Source organism: Eupeodes corollae, chromosome 2 (assembly GCF_945859685.1).
Source record: "Eupeodes corollae chromosome 2, idEupCoro1.1, whole genome shotgun sequence".
NCBI lineage: Eukaryota > Metazoa > Arthropoda > Insecta > Diptera > Syrphidae > Eupeodes > Eupeodes corollae.
Genome location: NC_079148.1, coordinates 24,043,948 through 24,070,884, shown reverse-complemented (window position 1 = coordinate 24,070,884; position 26,937 = coordinate 24,043,948). Strand labels below are relative to the sequence as shown.

The window sequence follows — 26,937 nt, the reverse complement described above, 5'->3', positions numbered from 1 at the left end:
ATATTGTTGCTGATTGACGCATTTTTTAACATAATTCAAGTGACTCCTTTTTTAACAAAACACGAAAAACGTACGAACCGTTTAAGAAAGACAAATCGACAGAAGTTATCAGTGTGGGTCACATCCCAGCATCTTTTTTCCTATGGGAGCTGGGGTCTATCTCCCCCCGTCAAACTTTTGGAAAAAAATGACAAATTGAAATGAATATTAAAAAGGAGGCTGGGATGCGACATACAGTAATTGGAATACTTTCCATTCCGTCGGTCGTTTTGTCTTGCTTAAATTTTAACAAAATATTCGTAACAACATTTCTTGTGAGATAAATAACTTGAAGTCAATATTCTCCTATTACTTGAGTCGAAAACATTCTCTTATCAGTTAATTTACCAACAATATTAATACATAGTTTGATTTCAAAATCTATTTTTTGATAACGATATTTTTAGTCGAAAATAAATTTTTACCAAGTTTAATGCCAAAATTTTAAATTCGTCAAATCGGACCGATTACAATAACTTCAAATTGGAAGTTTTAACAAATCTAGAAGTGTAAACTAACATAATCTTGGCGATTGTTTGTGATATCCTCTTTAAGAAGTAACACGGCCATTAAGCTTATCTTGCAAATTTGTGTCGAACGTTAACCCGTGCTATTGAAAATCAAAATCGTCCACATAATTATGTTTCAATTCCGACAGTAACAAATCACTTGTCATAGTGCAGAAGCTCATCCTTTTCAGTTCCTTAGAGGCATCAGCCTCACATTGATAGACTTCCGCACTGAAGAGGATTTTGAATGCAAATATGGATCATTTTTTTGTTTTTTAAGGACCGAATCAGCGAAATATTTGCTCTTTGACACTGGACATCTGTTAACTGAACTGTAAGAGAAAAGGCCTTAAGAACTATTTTTTTAATGAAAAATATCATGTTATGTCGTAAATGAGGTGCCAAATACAAAAGATCGTTGAGGAATTAACAAACATGGATTTTCCTCAACATTTTAGTTTATACGACTACAGCAGCAATAACTAATTCATTCAATTCATTAACTAATATTCACAAGTCAAATTTTTGCACCAGTTTCAATATTGTCGAAAACGTGCATTACGACAATTTAAAAGTGCCTTATTTATGCCAGCTCTGATTTGAAAACTTTCGACTTTTTTGCAATGAATTTTTATTTACTTATAATCAATTTTAACAATTAAAAACCACATTAAACCACTGCGTAAGCTTTTTCATCTGTCCTACTCCTCAGGTCTCTGTTTGAGCGGATGGAAAATCTATTCCCAAAAAAGGCGAATCTACCTCACCGTCTTATTACCGACCGATTGCACTTACGTCCCTTCTTTCATGCTCATGGAAACGTTGATTAATTGTAAGTTTAAGAAATATCTCGAAGACCGAAAGCTTCTTAATGACCGACAATACGGCTTTCGTAGCAATAGGTCCACTGGTGATCTCATGGTTCATCTCACAAATCTTTACATAGTTTTGGAGAAAGTAAGATTATTGCACATGATAGGGCATCAGGCTCTCTTATCGAAAATGCGTGCTTTTGGTTTCCATGAATCCCCCCTTCATTGGATTAGTAATTACCTTTCGGATCGTTCAATACAAGTGGCATTGGATGGATTCAAGTCTGAAAACCACAAAATAAATGCTGGTGTGCCCCAGGGCTCCGTTTTATCTCCGACACTCTTTCTCGTTTTTATTAATGATTAATCCTGTCTGCAACTTCTAATCCAATACATTGTTATGCTGACGATAGTACTCTTAGCTTTTCATATTCGTTTTCAAATTCACATTCCTCTTCTTCAGGATGTCGTCAAAAATGCCGCAAGATGTTTGGGTTTTCTAAGGCGATGCAAAAAGTTTTTCTCCCCCTCTGATCTGGCTGTTATTTACAAGACTTATAGGCGTCCAAAGCTTGAGTATAACTCCCATATCTGGGCTGGTGCTCTTGCAACTTACTTAAGCCTCTTGGATAGTATTAAACGTAGAGCATTTAGATTGATTGGTGATATTACCATCATAAGATCATTTACGTCACTTGAAAATCGTCGAAATGTTTCTTGTTACAAAGATTCGTTCTTTAGCCGTACTATGCGAATGTGGAATGCCTTGCCACACTCTGTCTTTCCCAGCTATTGCAGTTTTCAGGAATTTAAAACCAATTTGCATCGACATCTCCTTTCAACCCCTCTCTCCCTTTCCTAGAGCTCAGACTGTGTCTACATAATAAGGGGTAGTATCCCTTTGAGTGTACGCTTATTATAAAAAAAAAATGTTGGAGCGTGTATTTTCCCATTTTCGGTAATGGCTATGTTCTTGTCTCAAAAATTGACAGCTTCAAAAGTGACAATCATCTTTATTGGAAAACCTTTATTCTGTTTAACGTCCATTTGAAAATCTGTATTGTAGTATCCTCTCGATTGTCTCGATTGCTCCAAAGTTGGTTAGACCTTCAAAATAAAGCTAATTTTACAGGTATGGAATTTTTTTTACAGTTTTAAAAATAGAATATTGATAAAGTTTAACATTTAAAAGATAACAAATAATAAATTAATGATAAATATCAGACAAATTAAATGCAAAATTCACGTGTATTAAAAGATTCAATCGAATAGAATAAAACTTATAGACTTATAACTTACGAACTTGGACTTGTAAATAGGAAATACCACAACATATAAGCATCTAGATTTTACTTATCTGCCTATAACTTTCCTTTCCTGAACATAATTTATTATTTTCTTAACGTTTACCTAAACAAATGCTAGAAGCTTTAACCCAACAGAACTTAGATAGTAAGTATATAGAGGTTTATTGATAAAGTTGAAAAGACACTTAAACCACCTGTTTAGAAATTATTTGGTTTTCTTTATAGTGGTTGAAATGTAGACAGGTACACAAGTTTGTCCTCTTTCTTGGAATATCTATGGAACTTAATACACATTTACAAAGGCAAGAAGCCATCATCGTCAGTGCCTTCAGGACATTATGGGGTGGTTGCAAGGAATTTCGATATTTGTGTCTGGTTGATTGATTAAAATGACCTACTTATTTAGAAATACCATAAACATTGGGTAATCCTTTTGTCGGGTTGCTTATAAAGTAAAAGTTTATTTCGGATTAGGGTTATAGGTAGAAGAACCCACAAGAAACTCCATTAAACTAACGTTTATAGAAGCTCCTGACGCAATCAATAGTAACGTAGAGTATTATAGTTATTTAAGAGACTATAATAATATTGTTTGTTTCATAATTATTTACTCCAAACTTTTTCCAGCGTGTTGACAGTTGATTTAAGAATTTTTAAATTTTACAAAAGAAAATCTAAACTTTATCTTTAAACTTAAGAATTTAAACCTGCTAAATTTTAAAAGGAATGCACTCATTCATAAATTTATTGGGACCACAACCAGAGTATCCAGATTTTGACAGCTATATGTCACTGGCAACTTTGACAGTTGCTGAAAGATTACAATTGAACAAAATAAGCCTGGGATTATAAAATTGTCTCTTAAATTGAAAGTTCAATATTTGAAACGCTAACAAATTGGGTTGTATTTTTGTGCAGGACTTTACATTTTCTGAAAGAGAACTTTCAATAGAATTTAGTATATGACGTTGAATAACTTTACGGATTCCATCCTTAACATTTTCAATTCCTTTACTTGTCCCAAAAGAAAAAAGTCTAGTAATACTTGTCTTAAGATCTCGAGATTTCCATGCCTAATTGTAATCACGTCTTCGAGAAACAACAGGATCAGGAAACATTTCCTACCAAGTTTTATGAGATGACATAAAATTAAAGTCAATGGCACAACATTTTTAACAACTATTGTTATGGTTTTTACCGTTTACAAGTTAGCAATTTGCTAAATATTTAGCAATTTAGATTTTAAATCTTTCTTTTCGTTTTAATAACTAGAAAATTACTAATTGGCTTTTATTACAGAGCGACCATTCGAACATGTCTAAAAAGTGACAGTTTGTAAAAACAAACAAAGCAAATACACTTAAACGGACCTGTTAATGGTAATTCCCATCTGTTGACTGTTCTTATAAGAATAAATTTGCAGGCGTCCTATAGATTTAGCTAATTTAAAGTGGCCATAACGTGATTTGAACTTTTGGTAATTGTTAAGCAAAATTAAGTTAATCTACTTTTAAGTTCAGTAAATTGTTAAAAATGTCCATTTTGGAAATGGGCTAATATATTTTGCGCCAATATCTTTCTAAGTAACCTAAGTACTAAGGAAATAATAAATCTTCCAAAATTAATTCTTGTGAATCTTCCTCTTGTTCTTTCTCTGTTCCAAAAAAATACTTGAGTCCAAAAACAATATTATTTTTCTAGGTGTTACATTTTTTTTTTTTGTAAAATTACTGTCAATCGTATCTTTCTAAAAAAAATTACCAGGTGTTAAAAATCATCAAACAAACATCAATTTTTGTTTTTGATTTGTTAAAGAAGTGTTTTCTGATTTTTCAAAAATAAATAATAATCGTGCATGACGTCCAAATTTGTGAAATGAAATTTTACTGAAATCAATAGCATTTCATGAGATATTTGGGGTATTTCAAGGCCACACAAAGATTTTTTTTTAAATCCTTTTGAGCATCTTTGTGTCTTAGTGGCCGAAATTTCTAAATATGGCTCAAAAAAAAGATATTTAGACAGGTAAAATATGTAACTTTCAATGGAAATATAATTTCAATCTGGGGTGAACTCGACTAAGGTGATTGTTAATAAATGACAGTTAAAATAATCGAATCGGATCTGTGTAAGTTGATAGTCAAATTGATACCTAAAAAGATGTCATAACAAAATTTAATAGTCATTTTCCTAAAAATATGACGTTTCTGAATAGAGCTGCCAAAAATGATATTAAAACACAGCCAATTTGTTACTTTTAGTTAGAGTTTTTATAGGAATCATTTTAAAATGTCACCAAAGCAACAATGAATTGTGACAATTCTAATCTGAAATTGAATTGTGTTGAATCATCATACACAGACGGAAAGCTTACTTTCTTACTTAAGGAAGCGCTACAGTCCTGTGTGAACTAGGGCCTCACCAACAAACTTCTCCATCTAGCTCGGTCCCTAGCTAGATGTCTCCAGTTTCACGCTCCAAGTTGGGGGAGGTCACTTTCCACTTGTGCGCGCCACTTGACCCGCTGTCTTCCTCTACTGCGCTGCCCCGTGGGTGTGGATTCGAAGATTTTCCTGGATGGAGCATTGGTTTCCATGCGCTCTACGTGACTCAGCCATCTTAGTCGTTGGACTTTTACCCTTCTGGCTAAGTCTACGTCGCTGTACAGCCCGTACAGCTCGTCGCACAGCGCACATTACTTTGTCTAAAACCTTTTTTGACATGGAAAGGTTCTGTTAAGTTGTTTCCAACCTTTATGGTGCAGCGTAAATTCTGCATGGTCATCCTGCACAAACGGACGAGTTTGGCAGGGATGCCAAAACTAGACATGGCTCTATACAGCTCGTCCCTGTAGATGCTGTCATATGCGGCCTTGAAATCGATGAAAAGATGGTGGGTTTCGATTTGGTGCTCTTGTGTTTTTCCAGGATCTGCCGTAATGTGAATATTTGATCGACTGTGCACTTTGCTGGTCTAAAACCACACTGATAAATACCTATCAGGTTGTTTATGATGGGCTTTAGACGTTCACATATTAAGGCAGAGAAGATTTTATAGGCGATGTTAAGTAGACTAATTCCTCTATAGTTGATGCAGTTTAAAGGGTCTCCTTTTTCTAGGATCGGGCAAAAACAATACTGAGGATCCATTCATCGGGCATGCTTTCTTCCGACCATATCTTACAGATAAGTTGGTTCATGCTCCTAACCAACTTAACTCCAGCTGCTTTAAAGAGCTCGGCATTCAAGCCCTTATTAGACTTCAACTTAGATATGGCAATCTTTACTTCGTCTAAGTCGGAAGGACGGGATTGTTGACTTTCGTCGTCCATGTTGAAGGGATCATTCTGCCTGACAGCGCAATTCGGTTCGTCGTCACCGTTACACAGTCTGCAGAAGTGATCCTTCCATATCCTCAGCATTGACTGCGGTTCCACTATGATGTTTCCACTTTCGTCTTTGCAGCCTTCGGTTCTAGGTTTATGTACCTGTGAATTTCGTTTCACCTGTTGACAAAACTTTCGAACTTCATTCCTGCTGTTGAACCTCTCAACAACTTCGACCACACGCTTCTCATGCCCTCTCTTTTTCCTTCTGAGAAGTCGGCTTTCCTCTCGCCTTTTCTGCTCATAGAGCTCATGAGCAGCTCTCGTCCTTTTATGCAGTGCCACTTTGCGTGCCTGTTGTTTGGCTGCATTTGCCTGCCGTCATTCCTCATCAAACCAGGGGTTCCTTGTTGGTGGTTTCTCGAAACCCAGCACATCAGAGGCAGCTTCTCTGATTGCATCTTGGCAATGTTGCCACTGGTTTTCGATACACTGTGTTGGCGGCAGAAAACTTCGAGAGAGGTTACTTGTAACTCGGTCGGAAAAGGATTTGGCAATCTCTTGCGACTGTAGCCGTTCGACGTTGTACCTTCTCCCAGCATCTCCCTGTTTTGCCTTGGGTCTGGAAACCCGAAGTGCTACCTTGGCTATAACGAGGTAGTGGTCCGAGTCTAAAGTTCGGACATCCATGATGCTGGAAGCGTGTCTGGCGTCGATCGCAATATGGTCAATCTCGTTGGCGGTAGATTGCTCTGGAGAACTCCAAGTTCCTATGAGGATTTGAGGTGTGGAAACGCATAGACGGAGAGCTTAAAAATTAAACAGTCCCTAGTCAACCCTAGGCCTAGTGACTTCTCTCTCCATTTTTGTGCGCGAGTGCAGGGATGGAGGGAACCTACAGTTTATATGCCGAATCCGAACGGGTTATTTGAGAAATCACTTTTTCATGACAAGAATTATTCTTTGAGAATTGTTCAATTCCTTGCAAGAGGCAGTACCCGTGAATAAAAATTTACGTGGCACAGGTCGCATGACAGTCCGACGCACTAACCATCATGCCACAGCTACTACAGACGGGAAGCTCGGTGATAGGCAATTTGACTATTAAAAATGTAATAGTCATTCATCACCTTAGCGCCGATTCCACCCCTGAATCAATTACCGAACCTTTTTTTTGTTGTTGATTTTCGATACAAATCTTTGAATAATTTCCACTCACTATCTTCGTGTATCAGAAACTATCTTTCTCTATAAATAAATAATTAGGGTTTCGTATGCATTTGAACAATTTCCTGCTTTTAGTTATTTTCAGCGCTATTAAGCCAATTACTATTTTCTGTCATTGATGTATAGCGTTGCATTTTCAAACGTTAAAGCTTCCTCGTGTTCATAGTGTTTGTAGTGCATCTAACCGAAACAGTAGTTCTAGCAAAATGTGTACTTGACATGCACTGTTGATGGGAAGCTGTTCTAAAATATTTGTCGTTTTTTTTTCCACAAAACTGCCTTCATCTTATTCAGTACAGAGGTTTAGAGAGGTACCTCGCTCTTGGAACTGAAATGATGTTAATTTTCCCGAGTGAAATTAACATAGTTTTATCTGTGAACTTTATCAACACGGAAACATTTATTAAACAAAAACGTTCCAGTTCCAGTGTTACACATTCATTCCACCATCAGATGATATAAGAACAAAAATTATGTAAACATCTCTAAATTGATTAATAATTTCCAGATAAGGGTAGATTTTTATCAAACAAAGAATGCATCTTATGAGTTGTTGTATACATCGTTTTACGCATTTTTGATGGGTCATTTTAGTTGGCGGAATCATTCAAGGAGCTTTGTAATTAAAAACTTAAACAAGGGTGCTTATGGCTCACGCTCACGATAAAACGGGCCGTTCTATTTTTATGAAATCATAAATTCTTAACTGATTATACTGAGTCATAAATAAGTACATAACGTGTTTTGTAAACAAAACTTGTCAACTTGCCGACAGAATATTTTTATGTACCTATTTATAATTCGTTGGGACTCTTGATTGATATATTTATTTAGATTTTAACTTGTTGATAATTGCTTAGCATTCCATACGAAACAATTAGATGCTAAGAAAGATGTTAGACAAATTAAAGATAGTTGTATCTTGCTGAGTTGTCTTTTTTTTATTTGTTGTCTTTAATAAGAAGCGTGATGCTAATTTAAAAATGAATAATGAAACATTTTTATTATCATACTATAAATACATTATGTGTTATGTACTGTATGTTCATGTGTGAATAAATGTTTAAATATGGGTGCAGTGTTTTTTTGTTTAACTTTATTCTGTTTAATTTGATTAAAGTGTTTTATTAAATAGGTACTTTGGGAAATAAACCCACTTTCTATCAACTTATAACGTGTGGTATGTTGTAATCTTGTCTGGATTACATCATTTTTATAGGAAAAAAGACTGTGTTATGTACAAAGTATAGAACGCCTGATGTGATAAGAAAACTGTCAATCATTTGTTATATCTCTCTTGCTTAAAGGGTGTTCTCTGAACTTGTGATTACATAAGAAAAGCCTATCTGCAATTCATTAGTTAGTCTATAAGGAAGGAAAAAATTAAATTTTCCAAAAGTAAGACACATTTTAATGCCAAAAAACACCATCCATTTACTTGATCCAATCCATTTCGATATATGTTAGAATGTTATTTTCTTTATTTATTTATAACTTTATTAACACGTAAATAAATTACAATGCTAATACTTAGCGAGCTTTAGCTAACATGACTACCAGCTCGAATTATTACTACAATAAGATACATTTATACAATATTGAAATAAAAGTAAGGTAATTTTAATTTAATAACTAATTTTCAAATAAAATTTTCTAAATTTAGTTTGCATATTATCTTGTAAGTATGGTTGATGTTCTCTTTTGATGGGTTTTTATTAGATTAGTTAAGGATGAGTCGGGAAGTACTGTTTTGGCTACTTCTTTAATTTTAGGACAATCATAGACGAGGTGTTGATTATATCGTTTTGGAGGCTCGGTTCTTGTCATAAGATGACCGTGGGTAGTATAAGTGTGGCCCAATTGCAGCCTAAGATATATTTTAATCTTTTTCCATAAGCATTGGGTAGGAAAAATTATCCGTTGGAAGTTTGGATTGATATGAGAATTATGATGTACATATTGCATCCAATCGTCGTGAAGTTTCTCCTTCCAATATTCATTAACTTCTTTTCGCGTGTCTTTGGTGCTTTAAAAGTAAAACGTATAAAGTGGTTCACTTGTTGCAGATTTAGCAGCTTGGTCTGCTGATTCGTTACCTTTTATTCCAAGGTGTCCTGTAATCCACATAAGCTTAATTTTGTCCTTGCTGCCAATTAGTTTGTTGCGAATAATCTCCGGTAAGAGGGTTCTATTGTCAACATTACGCACTGCTTCTATTATAGAGAGACTGTCAGAGCAGATTATTGTTTTTTTCGATCCTGAAATTTCGATTGCTTTCAAAACAGCCATAGCTTCGGCTGAGAAAACAGAAGCGTAAGCTTTTCCATCTATCCTATTCTTCTGGGCTCGTTCCGAGTAGTTGGAAAACTGCATTTGTTCAGCCAATTCCAAAAAAAGGCGAATCTTCTTCTCTCACAAATTACCGACCGATAGCACTAACGTCCCTTCTTTCTAAGGTCATGGAAACGCTGATTAATTATCAGCTTAAGAAATATCTTGAGGAATGGAAGCTTCTTAATGACCGGCAATACGGCTTTCGTAGCAATAGGTCCACTGGTGATCTCATGGTTCATCTCACCGAACAGTGGAACAGATCTTTACATCGTTTTGGAGAAAGTAAGATTATTGCACTTGATATTTCAAAGGCATTTGATAAAGTTTGGCATCTTGCTCTCTTATCGAAAATGCGTGCTTTCGGTATCGACGAATCTCTTCTTCGTTGGATTAGAAATTTTCTTTCGAACCGTTCAATACAAGTTGTTTTGGACGGATTCAAGTCTGAAACTCATAAAATAAACGCTGGTGTGCCCCAGGGCTCCGTTTTGTCTCCGACCCTCTTCCTCATTTTTATAATTGATCTCCTGTCTGCTACTTCTAATCCAATACATTGTTTCGCTGACGATAGCACTCTTAGCTTTTCATATTCGTTTCCAGACTCACAACCCTCCTCTTCGGATGTGGAACTGCAACGGCAAAATATGATTAGCTCATTAAATTCCGACTTACACAGCATTGTACAATGGGGAATAAAAAATCGTGTGGAATTTAATGCTTCGAAAACGCAATGCTGTCTTGCATCGTTAAAGCGAGATAAACCGTCTTTGCCACTATCTATGAGTGGCACTTGCATCAACGAAACAGAAAATCTTGACATCCTCGAAATGTGCATCAGCAACCACCTATTGTGGAGCGATCACATACGCGATGTTGCCAAAAATGCCGCAAGATGTCTAGGTTTTTTAAGACGTTGCAAGAAATTTTTTTCTCCGTCTGATCTGGCTACAATCTACAAAACCTATATACGTCCGAAACTTGAATATAACTCTCATCTCTGGGCTGGTGCTCCAGTAACTTATTTAAGCCTCTTGGACAGTATTCAAAAAAGAGCTTTTAAAATGATTGGTGACATTAACATCATCAACTCGTTTACATCACTCGAACATCGACGCAAGGTTTCTTGCCTCACCCTTTTTTACCGTTATTTTAACGGACTATGCTCTAGTGAAATAGCCAGTTGCATTCCTCCCCTTAAACAATTTAACCGTAATACCCGCGCTTCTAGGAATGCCCATCAGTTTACCCTTGAGCCCAACTTCGGACGTACTATGAAGTACAGAGATTCTTTTTTTAGCCGTACTACGCGAATGTGGAACGCCTTGCCACGCTCTATCTTTCCCTGTCATTGCAATGTTCAGAAATTTAAAACCAATGTACACCGACACCTCCTATCCAACCCTTCCCTCTTTTCCTAATGCTCACACTGTTGGCATATTAAAGGTATAAAAAACCCTTTTAGTGTTTGCTAATTATAAAAAAAGCAGAATGTCGAAGGAGTCCTTTTGAGATTATAGTACCGTCCGTGGTGGAAACAACAAATCCTGTGCCGAGATCGTTTTTAGATCCATGAAGATGAAATTAAAGTTGTGTTGTTTTTTTGTATCCATAATTTCAAAGAAGCTCTGTTTATACTGCTCGTTTCGGGTTGTCTTTTGGCAGGGTCCAAGGTGGTTTGGCGGCAGGTCGAATGACATTTTTTAAAATTGGGATATTCATTTCTTTTGAAAATTGTATGATATTGTAAAGTGTTGACGGGGAATTAGGAATTCTTTTACGGTTTATGCATTGCCTAGCATCAATCGACACAAGACAACTTTCGGATGTAATTAATCTTTGAACGAGAAGAGATGTAAGGAATTGAACTCTTTGCTCTAAGGAAGAAAGACCAGCTTCAGTTAACATGTTTTTAATAGGCGTAGCTCTAAATGCTTTAAGGCTCAACCGAATAGCATTATGGTACTGGGGTTTTACTATATTCAGTGAAGACTTTGAACATTTACCATAAATACTCATTCCATAATCGATTTTGGCAAGTATGGTTGATCTGATGATACTTATTAGTGAGTTAACGTGAACTGAACTACATGAAAAACAGTAAAGTAAACAGCGTTCGATCATCTGCATATAAAGAGTATTCCAAGTTTTTATATCTTCTTATAATTTCGCTCAGATCGTCAAATGCTATTATGAAAAGAACAACTGAGAGAGGAGATCCTTGAGGGATTCCGTTCTCAAGATTTTTGACAGATGAATATTTATGACCTAATTTGATTCGAAATTGTCGGTTAGTTAAAAATGATTTTATCAGATTATACAATTTTGGGCCTATTTTCCATTGAGTAAGTTTTTTAAGAATAATATGAATTCTGTTAAAGGCTTTTTCAAAGTCTATTGACAGAATTGAGACATGGTTTTTAGTCGATAAAGCGGAAGAAACATAGTAATCAATGTGCAGTAAGGCATCAATTGTAGAATGTTTTTATTTGAATGCCACTTGGTTTGGACTAAGAACTTTTTTTTATCTAGGAAGCAAAATATCCTCTTTGATACGGTAGCCCGATATTTCAGTGGTGCTCTTATTGGATTTTGGGATTGGTATTACACTCGCTATTTTCCATACTTGTGGTATGAATGCTTTGTTAAGAATTTCATTATAAAGATATAGAAACATTTGTTTTAAATCCATTGGTGCATTCTTTAGCATTGTGTAGGAAATCCTGTCAAAACCATGAGTTTTTCCTTTTGCGGAACGAAGACAGCTTTCTAGTACTATTAAATTAATAGGAAGTTCAATGTGTTTTGCTGTTGAATCAGTTTCATAGGTTGGAGCGAAGTTGTTATTTACTTCTTGTTTTTTATAATGAATTCAGGGGGAAAGTTTTGGTCCTTGGAATATAGTGACCACGTTTAAAACCCTAAACCATTATTATTCACTTATTCGTTTGCATCTGAAAAAGAGTCCTTCAGAACAAAAGAGTCATTTTTATGTATTTTAAAGGGATATTTTTATTTAATTTGCATTGGCAGACAAGAATTGTATTAAAATAAGTTTAAAAAAAATGCTTTCGTCAAACTCCCTCAAACAAATTAAAAAAAGAGTCTGGGATGCGACCCACAATGATAACTTCCCATCCCGTATGTCGATTTGTCTTGCTTAAAAGGTTTGTAGGTTTTTGTGTTTTGTTAAAAAAGTTATCAGTTAAATTATTCTAAAAAATTAAAAATTACCAAAAATATTTTGCATATAATAAAAGAGTTTGATTTCGTAACGAGAATTTTATGTGAAAACCAATTTTTACTAATTTTGCGTACTATTTTTTTGAAAATTTAAATTTTTTGTTATAAGAAACTGACAGTAGGATTTTTATGAAAAATGTACTGAAAGTTGAAAACAATATTTTATGTGAGATAAAAATAGTTTGAAGCCAATATTTTTAAATTTTGAAAAGAAAATGAAGTCGAAAGTAAATGCTTACCAGATTTAGGAATGTTTTTTTTAGGTTTTTAATTTTTTGTAAAAAAAATGTCAATTCAATTTTTCTCAAAATGTTATTAAATGTTGACAAATTTATTTGAAAAATAAAATAAAATTAGTTTAAAGCCAATGTATTAAAGTTTTAAAAATTTGTTTGAGTCGAAAATCAATTTTTATTAACTTCTATCAATTTTTGTTAAGGTTTTTATTTTTTGAAAAAAAATTGTCAATTCGATTTTTCTTAAAATTTTACCAAATGTTGAAAACAATATGTCTTATAAGATACAATAAGATGAAAGCCATAATCTCCTCAAATTTTTGAAAAGATATTTGAGTCGATTTTTCTCAAAAATTTACCTGATAAAACGTTATTCTTTGTTTCACAAAATTTTTTGGAGATAAAACCATTTTTAATTCGTAAAATTTTCGAAGTGACAAATTTTGTGCAGTGTTTTTAATTTAAACAAAACCGTTGACTAGATTTTTTTTTCTCAAAAAATATACTTGTATGGTATCACGTTACAATATATAGTATAACATTTAATTCAAGTCTCTAGCGTTTTTGGTTCGTGAGATATTAAGGGTTAACCAAAATGTTTTTTAAACTGCTATGGTAAAAAAAAACCTCCACGCAAGAGAGACCCCTTTCTGCATTATTATCTGTGTCAAAAAATTTATTTGAAGTCGATATCTCTTAAGTCTTGAGCTTTGGACGACAAAAAAACGTCGCGAACGTACGACAAATCGGACCCATTACAATAACTTTCTATGTAAAGTTATTAACCGTATTTTTAACAACCTAAAACAGGTCTTGAAAGACTCTCGAGTAAAGGTAATAGTTTTTTTTTAAGAAAATTGAAGTAACCATTTTAACTAAACTAATACGACGCACGGATAAATATTGTATGGTGTTGATTTTATCGTAAGAAATGTGAATATTCAAATTTGTATCAAGATCCAAAGAAAAACTTATTTCTTTTACTGATGGAAAACCTCAGAGATTTTCAATTTTTTTGTTTGCTCAGTGTTTCTAGTTCTAAGCAAAGTTTTCTCTGAAATTTATCTGATCTTTAAGGCTCTGAACACACTGAACTTTTGTATTTCCTACACTCAGTTTTTGACGGAGCCAAATTATTTTTACAAGCAGTGTGTTTTTACTTTAGATCGAAAAAAGTACTAAAATGTGGATCGGTTTTAATTCTATTAAATCTCCACCTGGAATTTTGGGGGATTTTCAAAAATTTAAATTATATTCATGTAGAATAGGGATGCAGGTAGGATATACGGCGTTTTCAAGTATTAGGCATCGTTCATCAAGTATTATTCATCACTGACATACTTTGAGTAAAGATCTTGCGTTAACACCCATACAAGATCAAGCTTACTCAAGAACTGATGCTGATGATGGATCATTTGAAGCGAAGACGTACATATGTACGTTCTCCTAATGGTCTAGTTATTAAACGTCTATTACAAATGTAGTTTGTGTACAAATTTTAATATAAGCGCGACTTATTACAAAAATGTCGGTAGTTTAAATAGAATGTAAAAATATACTAAAATGTCGTCGTTATGAAAAAAAAAATTATTTTTCTTGAAAAAATTTTATTCAGAATGCCAAATTCTTAATTTTCGTCGAATTAAAAATATCCTAGGTCTCCCTGGCTTGTTGGTGCTTCGAAACTATCATCCCCGTCCTAATATACTGTGAAGAAGCATGCACTATGACAAAAGCGGATGAAAGCACCTTGGGTCGGTTCGAGAGAAAAGTTCTTCGTGTGATCTAGTCAGTAAGTAAGGTCTGTCTTCATTTGGAGTTCGTTTTTGATTTTGTATTTGTTTATCCTACAAACCCAAACCAAATTCTTATATACAGAAGTATATAAGAATTTGACAGCTGTCAGATAATTAAATCGATGGACGATTACTTTTAATCGATACATAAAACTCAAAAAATCGATGACTAGTTTTGATTTTTACAAAAACAAAACGCTTTCTTAAGCAATGTAACTTTATTCAAGTTTAGATTATTAAAACTTTTAATCTCAAAAGGAGACAAATAAAAAATTAAGTTCTGCTTTTGCTGTTGTTTTTATGACTTTTGCTTCTTCTTTCTGTATCTTCTTTTTGTGTTTTTGTTTTCGTTTATTGTTTTATTGTTCTGTAAGATTAAGGCGCATTCACAAGTGAACGCATCCAGCGAAGAATCTCGGATCTGGTGGTGGTTTGTTGCAACAACATGTAAACGATTTAGACAGAATTAAAATATCGATTAAAATAAATGTGTATATATGTATGTATATGTATACGCATATATGTATGTGAAGAAGATTCATCACTATTACTTTGACAGTTTTTTTTTGCCCGAAATGTTATGCAAAACTAATGTTTGAGATTACAATGAAAATATTTGTACAATCAAACTTTATAAAATAGTTCAATTTTACTTTATAAATAAAGTATTTAGAACATGAAGTCTGCCGAAAAAAAGTAATATTACTTGGCGCAATGGCAAATAGCCAAGCCGAAAGCCCAGTCCTAGTGAGCAATGCAAGAAACAGTGGGAGGCACTACTAGGAAAGCTCAGCACGAATGTACCTCCCACCAAAAAATTGATACTCAGCTAATTAAGAAGTGAAATGTCAAAGAATTAACTGTGGTTTATTTTCGAACGAATTTATTTTTTTATATTCCATAATGCAAATCCTTCGCACACATCAAGACTTGTGTTCAGTGCAAAATGTCACCCCAGTGTTCTCTCAACAACAATAAAAATATATTTTGAGAAAAATATGTATAAAATTAAAACAGAAATATCAATCCAATAATTTAATAATTCTTAAATTGCATTCTTGTATTTTTGCTTTAATTTTACTTGGGCTGAATTTCATTTGTTTGTTTTTTTTTTTTAATTCTGACATATGACATTTTTGCTTCACAGTTTCATGTACTGCACTACCTGCGCTTCTCTACACTGGCAGTTCCTAGTTGAACAAACCTAAAGGCCCAACTATAATAGACTTAACCGAGCTAAAGCCATCTTAAGGGAACGAACCAATACGCAGCCTTATATATCACTAACTATATAATTGACGTTCTGTTCAGTTTCGTTAAATTTCGTTAACTTTCTCGCAATTACTGAAGAACCATTTAATTGGCTCGAGCTTAGGCAAATGTCAAATTTGCTTAAGTTACTTGAATCCATTATGGTTACTTTTTGTTTTGACGATAACGTCTGATAACTTTTCGTTCGGTTTTGACATTAGCTTACTTTCGGTTATGTTTATTATAGTTGGGTCATAAGGAGTCCAAATTAACAAATTAATTGAACTTCCATATTTTAATTTGCATTAATTACTCGTATGTGTTTCGGTTAGGTTACGTTAAAGTGACTGTCTTTGATAGAGTAGAACACACTTATTCTCCTATTGTGGTAGATTTTGTTCTGAGCTCAATGAAACCAGTACGAGTCCTTTACGAAAAGTGAAAGACTGATTGTTGTAATATGATTAAGATCGTTGAAATCATAATAGAAAAATTCTCCTAGGTAATATTTGCGTTTTTGAGACAGAATCCAAAGATTTGATACGGATATCAAAACTTGCCCCTGGAACACGCTACAGTGTTCAGAGTATACACACCTGTACCAACTCTTTCATATGTTTCATATCCATCTGTGCAAAAGTCTTTTGCTTCGTCTTCCAGGAATGCCCTATCCTTCCAGAAAGATCTGCACGGTATACAAATCTGCAGGTTTCTGTCGAATTGCAGTTGGGAACGGTGTAGTCTGTGTGCTTTGGACTTGATTCTAAAAAGTTTAGAATTACGGTTTTGCCAATGTTGTTGTTAACCTACTGCTATAAAGGTTTGAGGCAAATAGCAGCAGTACAAGAGACTTACAACTCTCAACTCTCGGGGATGGAGGGGACCTATTGTTTAAAGGCGAATCCAAACGGCTAATTTGAGAAATCACTTTTCATGACAAGAATTACTATTGGACGAATTGTCAATTCCCGTGAAAAAAACGTTTGCTGGCACAGGCACGGATCGAACCCAAGACCTCTCGCATGACAGCCCAATACACTAACCACCATATGCTACGGGTTCTAGCACCTATTTCTGTGCTAATTATATGAAGAGGTGCTAGGTAGAGTAAGTATTCAGGGCCGCAAATACGGTAGTGCAAAGCGATCCGCTTATACGTAGGCAATCTGAACGTTGGACCTTATTAAGTTTGTCGCGGTTTATAGTTTTTTTTAAAGCTATCCACCATACCGCAATCGGTCTGATTACCGATGTGTATAACCTTTTTTTATAAAAACTGGTAAATTAACTATTTCCTTTAGTCTAGCAGTCAAGCTTTCGTTAATCGTTGTCTGCGCTCTGTTCTGAAGATCCAGTGGCCGCAAACCATTTCTAACGTTGAACTGTGGAATAGGACCGGACAGAAAAAAAAAAGAATTGGACGTAGACATCATGCAACGGAAATGGCGTTGGATAGGCCATACACCGAGGAAATCGGACGAGAATATAGCAAAACAATCGGTCCAATGGAATCCCCAGGTTTAATAGACGCGTTGGAAGACCAAAGACAACTTGGAGGACATCCGTTTTGAAGGAAGCTCCGTCTCAAGGTATTCAATCGTGGCCACAGCTGAGGTCAGTTGAGGTGAATCGGGATAGGTGGAACGATCTTGTTGCTGCCCTATGCTCCAGGAGGAGTTAAAGCGCTGTTGTACTTGCAGCCGGACAACATATATATATATTTACTCTACTGGTTGCTTATGGGAATGGAAGTAATATTTTCATCTCGTTCCCGTGAATATTTCCACTTCGCGATAACAACGCCATTAACGCGGCATGTGGTTGCCCTAAAAGTTTCTGCTCATGAGAGTACTATGGTTTTTATTTACAAAGCTATAACCAATGTGTAATTAGGGGTTTTAAGGCCCATTTTTTAACAATGTTTTTTTACAATAAAAGAGGGCTACAGTTACTTTTTTGACTCTTTCTTATATATTATGTTTTCAATTTAGTTTGTTTGTCTAAAATATGTGGGTAACTCCTAAATAGTATCAACACGTCAAAAATATACTAAGACAAACAGTTTAAACAGCTAATCATAACAGGTTAATTAGGATTCCTGAAATTGAAATACATTTTTGAATTTACTAGATCCTTTTCTAGTGGGAGTAAGTATATAAAACAATGTATAATTATAATAAGTTCAAGTTAAGAACAATGCAAAATATTCACATATATGTACCTAACTAATTTAATTCAATCCTAAACAATAGCTATTATGTACATAACTAAATCTTATTACGCTTAGTTTGCAATTTTTTCAGAAAAAAGTTTAAGCGAAAGAAAATTCCAATTGCATTCCCTAATATAAGCTCAAACCCATATCCAACGACATTGAATAATGATCTCTGTTAATTCACCGCCCGTTCGTCGTCGACGGTCGTCACCGCCCGCCGGCCGCCTCGCCGGCCGGTTAATCTACCGCCACCGCACAATACTCCATAGACTGCCACACAGGTGCATTCAATTTCCATATTTCTTAGGAAAAACATTTACATGACATTATGTCCGCTAATATTATGTATTACTTTACAATATTTCAATATTGAATTTCCATTTGTTTATTCAAATGTCAAGCAAAAATAAAAATAAAATTAAAAAAAGGGCAAACCACGGTGGATATTGTAACTATAATAAAATTACTGACTATTTGTTATTCTGCTCACATATCCACATCATATACAGATATACATATGTACTCCTAAAGCTTAGCTTGGAATGGGAGTATAATTTTTCTTGTGCTATTTTTTTCTTTTTTAATATCTCTCGGATTGCTTTTGTAAATCTCCAAATTACTATGTAATCATATTATCATGATGAGAAATACTCGTAATATATATAAATAAGTAATTCCTTAGCATTTTGGTCTATGGTCATCTTGTGCTTCCTTCTTGACATTGGCATAGCATGAAGCACGTGCCGGGTCAGTTTTTGTTGTTGTTGTTTTATCCTAAGTCCTAATGCATGTACTTATGAGATTATATTACAGTCTGGTTCATTTGGTTAGAATTGATTTTGTTTGGGTTTAAATAGGGTCATTCATTTTGAAAGTAAAGCTAAGGAACTCCTTCACAAACCTTTGTTACAAGTCAGCTTTTGATATTTAAAGAAATTTGAATTCTGTCTTTTTTTCTATTGAAGTAAAGATTGATATTGGGAAAGCTTGTCAAAAAAAAAAATACATACAATTCAGAAAAATGCATGATATTTTTCTTTGAATTGATAGTATGGTCCAAAATCATCATCAGGTCCTCTAATCCCGTACGGGGCATAGGGCGTCAACAAAACGTCTCCATCCTTCTCGATCTGCAGCTAGATACTGTGGCCAAGGTTTCTCTGGGAGTTAGCTTTCGATAACACTGTAGATTTCCATCTTGTTCTTGGTCTTTCAACCCGCCGTGACTCCTAAGGATTTCATTCAAAGAACTGCTTTGCAATATCATCGTTTGGTTTCCTCAGTGTGTGACCAATCCATTGCCATTTGCGCTTTCTGATGTCGATGTTCAATCGTTTCTGACCTGTCCTACGCCACAATTCCTGGTTAGATATTGTTTGTGGCCAGCGAATTTAAGGGTGTGACGCAGACAGCGGTTCACAAAAGCCTGAGATTTTCTCGAGATGGTGGCCGAGACTTTTCATGTTTCACAAGCATATAATAGCACTGATTTCACATTGGATTCGAAGAATCTTAGTTTAGAGCGTAAGGAGACTTGACTGGATTTCCAAATTTGGGACAGAACACCAAAAGCTAAGCGAGCTTTATTTATTCTTCTTTTTACGTCCAGATCTGTACCACCGTTTGCTGATACAATGCTTCCGAGGTAATTAAATTGTTCGACCTCTTCAACAAGCGTTTCATGCAGAATAATACGATGTTGTGTTGGGGGGCCTGTTAGCTTTATTTTTTTCTTTTTGCTATTTATTTTAAGACCGCACGATTCCCCTTTTACCCTTAAAGTTTGACACATCTCGTTCAGCAAACTGATGTTATTTTCCATGAGACATATATCGTCGGCATAGTCTAAATGGGTAAGCCTTTCAAACGATCTCTATTGAATGCCTTGCCTCTCAGTTGTACCGACCGACGCTGGCCTTCAGAACATCATCTATCGCCAGCAGAAAAAGAATTGGCGATAAAACATACCCTTGTCTCACACCCTGACGCACTTCGAAAGAGTCGGATAACTGCCCGTTATGCAACACGAAACACCGTGCATTGTTGTAGGACTCCTTTATGATGGCAACCATTTTTGGCGGTATTCCTCTCCCAAGAAGTGATCTCCATATACATTCTCGGTTAACTCGGTCAAAGGCCTTTTCAAAATCTACAAACATGAGGTTTATCGGTGTTTGAAATTCTGCAGGCTGCTCAATAATTTAATGTTTGAAGATTATTTTATGCAAATGTTGACCTTAACTGTGCCTCAAATGGTCCATCCGTTTAGTCCAATTTTTGGCACACTCTTTATAACATTTCGGCCGGTACCTCACTAAGAAATGCTTCAATGTTGTCTTCCAATTCGTAAATTAAAGCGAGCTTGTCTGTATTATTATGAGCTTTAACATGGGCCCCACAAAAAATAGTCTAAAGGCGTTAAATCCCACGATCTAGGCGTGACCAGTCCCGAAGGTGAAATAAAACGCTCATCGAACTCGCCTCTCAATAAGTACATTTGTTGCGCGTGCTGTGTGACTTGTGGTACCGTCTTGCTGAAACCACATGTCATGCAAGTCGAGCTCTTGTATTTTGGGCAAAACAAAAGTTGGATATCATCTCACGGCAGCGCTCACCATTCACAGTTACGTTACGATTCGCATCATCTTTGAAAAAGTACGGTACGGTAAGTGATGCTACCAGCCCATAAACCGCACCAAACTGTGACTTTTTGTAGATGCATTGGTAGCACTTGCAATTATTCTGATGGCTGATATTCACTCCAAAATCAGCAATTCTGCTTATTTTCGTACCCATTGAGCTAAAAATGAGCTTTGCAAGTGTTGTTAGTTTGTAAGACGATTAAAATAATTAAATTATATGACCAAACTGAAGATGTTTGACAGTGAAACAAAACACGAAACGTGCGTCAGTTGCTAAACCAATGTTGCCAAAAAGATAATAGTTGAAAAATCACACTATATATTCGAGAAATTATGATTTTTAAAGAAACAATGATGCAACATTTCAAACGACTTAGTAAAATGTAAAAACCATACTCAGTAATGTACTAAGCTTAAAAAGCTTATGTCTAAACATTTTGCTAATGTCTACTTTAAATTTTAGCTCTTTGCTAAATCCATATGTCATCTGTCAAACAATCTTATAAGAACAGTGAATGGTTCAGTCTACAGTTGGGAGTTCTAATTAATAGGTCCGTTTGAGTTTGTTTTCTTTGTTTATTTTGTACACACTGTCACTCTCTAGACATGTTCAGATGCCAATTTTTTTGATGAAAGGGAATTAACAATTTAAAAGTAAGCACTAGGCTTGGATTCTACATAATTAATTTATTTATTTAGTAAAATGTTAAGGATGGGTTAAGCTCTTAACAATAGGTTGTTTAAAATTTTTCGCCAATGACTTTAAATTTTACAAATTATAAAGAACAATATTTATATGGGATGAAATAATTTTGAAGTCAGTGTTTTTTCTTTGTTCTCAATTTAAAATTAAACTTTTAATATTTTTTTCAGTTTTAGGTTTTTAATTTTTCTGTAAAAATGGTATAATTTAAAAACAAAATTAACAAAATATTCATAAAAACATTTCGTATAAGATGCAAAAAGTTTGAAGTCAATATTTTAAAACTTTCATTGTTCTGAGGATAATTGAGTGAATACCTAGTTTTAAAAGAGTTTTAGTTGTTTTTGTTTTCAAGTTCAATTCAATTTCAGTTTAATTTTTCATAAAAACAAAATCATTGTTAACAAAAATACTTTTCATATGTCAAAGTAATATTGTTTTCAAAAATTAAATTTTACAAATATTTAGAAGTCATTTTTTATAGGTTTTTAGTATTGTAAAAAATTTTCAATTCGATTTTTGTAGAAAATTGAAATGAACGACTGGGTCGCACTAACTTGCTCATTTATTCAAAGAGTCTGTTTAAAAATATTTCCTGTATTTTAAGATCTTAAGATACCTGCAAAAAAATGATGGTTCTAAACATTTAAATGTCATTCGATTTCACAAAAAAGCTTTAATTTTTCAAAATTTGTACATATTTGAAAATCATTTTTTTCTATTTTATTTTAAACATATTTTTTCTGTGCAGTTATTTAGAACTAATTAATATACGTTTTACATGTCCATTTCGTAAAAAAGAATGACCAATTTTCGAGATATCGAATTTAGAAAAATAATGTTAAATATTATTTAAAAATTAAAACAATGATAGTTTTGGTCATCAAACATTATTAAGACAGTTAAAAATAATTGAATCATTGACAACGGTTGATTAATTCTTGAGAAAACTTAAAAACAAAATAACGTCTGGAGCAACACAAACATATTTTTTTATTGCAAGAAGCCAAATTAATCAAAAACATGTTTGTTTTTATAGATAATTCGAATTTGCGATTTTTGACCAACAAAAATTGTATGGGGATTGCTGTTAGTTTCAGTCCTATAAAAAATGACGAAAAAAGCCTAACGGAAATCAGCTTAAGGCCTTAATTTCTAAATTTGAAGTCAATTGACCCAACGACGGCTTGGACTGCAGGGGCGAAGAAAGATAGACATGCAGACGGACAGAATCGGGGGATCTACTTTTTTCGAATTCTCTACTATCGTAATGTCATTTTTAATTAAAATCTTAAGTTCGAAATATTTTACGAATGCAATACTTGCCTAATAGTTCCTATACGTCGTAAGCAAAATTTCTAGATGTCAAAAATGATTTTCATCCATGCATACATTTTTTTAGAGGTAATATCATTTTTTGATCGTAAAATATTCGAGTTGGCAAATATTTTTTTTTTCTGTTCTAAATTAGAAAACACCGTCACAAGCTTCTTTGGTTCTTGAGATTTTTATGGTCAACCAAATTTTCCACTTTCATTTTGAAACTGATAAAAAAAACTACCCACCACGAACTCTGCAATTTTTCAAGATATGACCGATGAAAAAAGGTATTCCAAAAATACTAACGTATGCATATACACGTTTCTTAAAACCGTTGATTAAGATTCAAGGGACCTTGAGAGAAGTGTCAAAATTTTCCATTTGTTCCTGCGTGCAAAAATTAATAAAACACTCACTGAAATAAAAAAAATAGATTATTTTATCATTTGCTTAAGTTTACCTTTTAGCTAATGAACTGTCAAAATTAGTGTGAGAAATGATTTACACAAATTGAATACAATTCCCAAACGAATTTGCTTTTGAAATTGATTTGTAAAATTATCCAAACGTCATTGTGACAGTTTGGCATCTTTGGAATAACTTCTTCAAATTTTCTTAAATAAAATCGACTGTTAAAATTAACTTATTATGATGTTTTCAATTAATAAATGTTTGTACTTATAAATAATCTTTGACGTTTATTCTATATAATTGTACAAACATCTAATAGAATTATGCAACACATTGGATCGTTTATACAAGCTTTAGCTTTTGTGTAAACTTACCATTTTTTAAAATTTTTATACTTAAAACGTTGCATGAATAACCTAATTATAAAAATATTACGATTTCATGAAAAGTGAAAAAAATTATATAATTCAAATGGCCGCCTTTTTTTAAGATTCGTTTGATTTTTTTGATGTAGTTCTTACAACCGCTTTTTTGTAATTTATGGAGCTGTATCTCGCTTAAAACTTTAGTTATGTTGGTTTTCATTGTTATTTACTTAAGCATGGTATTTTAATATCGTAAGAGGCAAACATTCAATTAATATTACGACATTTGAAATGACAGCTGAATTTGACAGATTTGAAATGCCAGAGCTGTCAACTTGAAATCAGAAAATAAATGATCCATTATAAACTGTTTGTCAGATGTCATAATTATCTTAGTGAATAAAAGAGAAATAAAAAGATTGTATCCCAAGATAAGATCCCATAAAATAAAAACAACACTAATCACTACGACCGAAGTGTGCCTTAATGCTTTACGAATTACAAACAAAAAAATGGAGCAAGACGAACTCACACAAAAGGTCTAGGTTGCTTTCCTCTATACAACTTCAACTATAACCGAGTGGGCTGGAGATCTGTTTCTTTTTGTATTTGTATTATTTTGGATTGCAAATCTACGTTCATATAAAAGAGTCAAAATGACATATTGGTCCAAATTCGAATTGTCAATAATAAATCGATGTTTTACCCGGTCATTATTTATTATTCATCTTATAAACATACATTGTGTATACCTCCGTCTCCGTATATTGTTGAGTATTGTATGATAGAAAAATAAGGAGAGATCTCACGTTATCAACGCACGTTAAAAATACATCAAAATTTACCTACACTTAAAAAAAATGTGTTTATTATTAGCACTTCCATTTAATTTCCAAAGTAAACCAAGTCATGCTTTTGGGGGATAATTTTGCACGTGACATGTATGTATGAACGTTTATTTATAAGTACCTACGCATCAAACAAAATTAATTGGTTTAGGCATTTATACTACGTTTACGTTATATTATAGCGACGATGACGGTATTTCTGAATTTAATTTTTAATTTTTTGAATAGCTGTTATTTTTGGAAACAATATCATAACGGTGTGTTTATTGTTAAATTAGTGGGTAGAACTTCTGAAAATTTGTCAAAAGCAAGGTCCTTCGAACTTAAAAAGGCTTTTAAAGATCCCACTGAATTTACATCGGACATCGATTTGTAGCTTGTAAGGAATTAAATCCTCGTGACAAAATAACAGTAAAAAGTGGAATTAAGTTAATTTTTTTTTCTATCGACGTGACGACGACGACATATACAAAGTATCAAAATAGGAAAAAAAGGAATTAGTTCGATTTTTCGATTATCCAGAGTTTTATAATTTTAAGTAAACGAAAATGAATGACATAAAATCCACTTTTGCGTCTAAGCAAAAGGACATAAGGCATCTTGCACATGAGCTACGAACTGCGAATGTTCGCATATTTTGACTTTTCTTTCACATGAGCTTTATTTCTATTTGCAGACAGCGACGAATTGTCAATTTATAATTACTAGGGCTAGGATTTCCATGCACTTAAAAACGCAAAATATGCGCTTAAAATATGCACTTAAAAATTTGAAATATGCATTTAAAATCATGTATTTTGCCTTCTATCTATCTCTCTTTTCAATGGACACAAAGTTTTTGTAAAAAATCAGTCATTTATTTTATATTTTAAAGGAACTAAAAAACAATTAGGTACATTAACAAATTCAAAAATTGCACAAAACATAAACAATAAATAAAAATTACATCAACATAAGAAAAAGACATCATTTTGAAAACACACAAAAAATAGAAATCTGCACATCTAATCCTCACTATTTTCATATGTTTTATTGACATAAATCATGAAATTCTTTTTAAAGTTTTTAAAAAGGAAGCTTTGGCGGTTGGGCCTTTGAAACGCCTTATACATCGAATAGGAACGTTCTACATCAACTGACGTAATGTGAATGCCTTGCATATATTTTTTATTGTTGAAAATCCTTCATTTTTTGTTAGAACATCATTAACCTTCTTTTGTATGGCTGGAGCAAGAGATCCTTTAACTGCATTTATTTTTAAAACAGCATCTTCAACTAAATCAATTTGATTTTTTAATGAGTCCCTTCTCTCAAGCTTTGTTATGGTATCACAAAGAAAACTGTAGTTAGAGCTAATGAATATTATTTGGCTTTTAAGTAAAGGCTGGTTCAATATTTCTTTAGCATTTTTAATTGCAACAGCATCAGAATCATCGAAATTATTTACCATTTCTTCAAACTCCTCATAGTGCTTTGCGTAATAGTCAACTGCTTCTAGCCAAGTTCCCCACCTGGTAACAATAGGCTGTGGCGGAAGAGATGTTAAAGGATACTTTTCTCTAAAAAGTTGAACGCGATTTTTTTCGTTTGAAATCAACATTTTTAAAATTACTTCGTATTTCTTCTGCGACTCAATGCAGGGCATGAGCTAAACACGTAACATGTATCAACTTCGGATAAAAGAGTTTTAACCCTCTAGCTGCCTTAACCATATATTGCGCCGCATCGGTAAGAAAAAGAAGATTTTTTTTTTTTAATTCCAAAATAATTGACAGAATCGTCAAGCGCCTTCGCTATAGTTGAATGGTTAGTTTTTTCTAGTTCGACTACGTTTATTAAAAACTTTTTTTTACTCTCATCCTCGTTTTGATGCAACACTCCCACAATTATATTTGCAACAAAAAGTCCTTGGATATCTGTGGTCTTGTCAACAGATATCCACAAATAGTGGTCTTTTAATTCACTTTTTATTTTTTCGATTAGTGAACTATAAATTTTGTCAACGTAGTTCTTGCCGAGAGTCGAATAATCGGGCACAATTTCATTAACATATTTTAAAAAAAAAATTCTAAGATTTTGGTGCGGTAACAAAAGCTTCACATAAATCCATATTAAATTACTTTTATGTATTGTAAGACGCCAATAGCATTTGCGATTCTTTTGCTTTGAATCTGCATACGAGTTCTTTGTGTTTTTGGCTATTCAAGTGTTGATCCACTTGGAACTTCTTTTCGAAGCAAACACCCTTGCTACAAAATTTTACAAAAAAGAACATTTCCATCTGTTTTAAAAATATTAGGATTGTCTGCAACATATTTTTTAAGATTTGAAGCAACAGATGTCTTCGTTTTTGGCAT

At 33.8% G+C, this 26,937-nt stretch overlaps 1 long non-coding RNA gene across 1 annotated transcript in view; it reads left to right on the top strand.

Annotated features, from left to right (window-relative positions):
* LOC129947437 (uncharacterized) overlaps positions 1-26,937 on the top strand; it is an 80,128-nt gene that overhangs the window by 5,381 nt on the left and 47,810 nt on the right. The window lies entirely within an intron of this gene.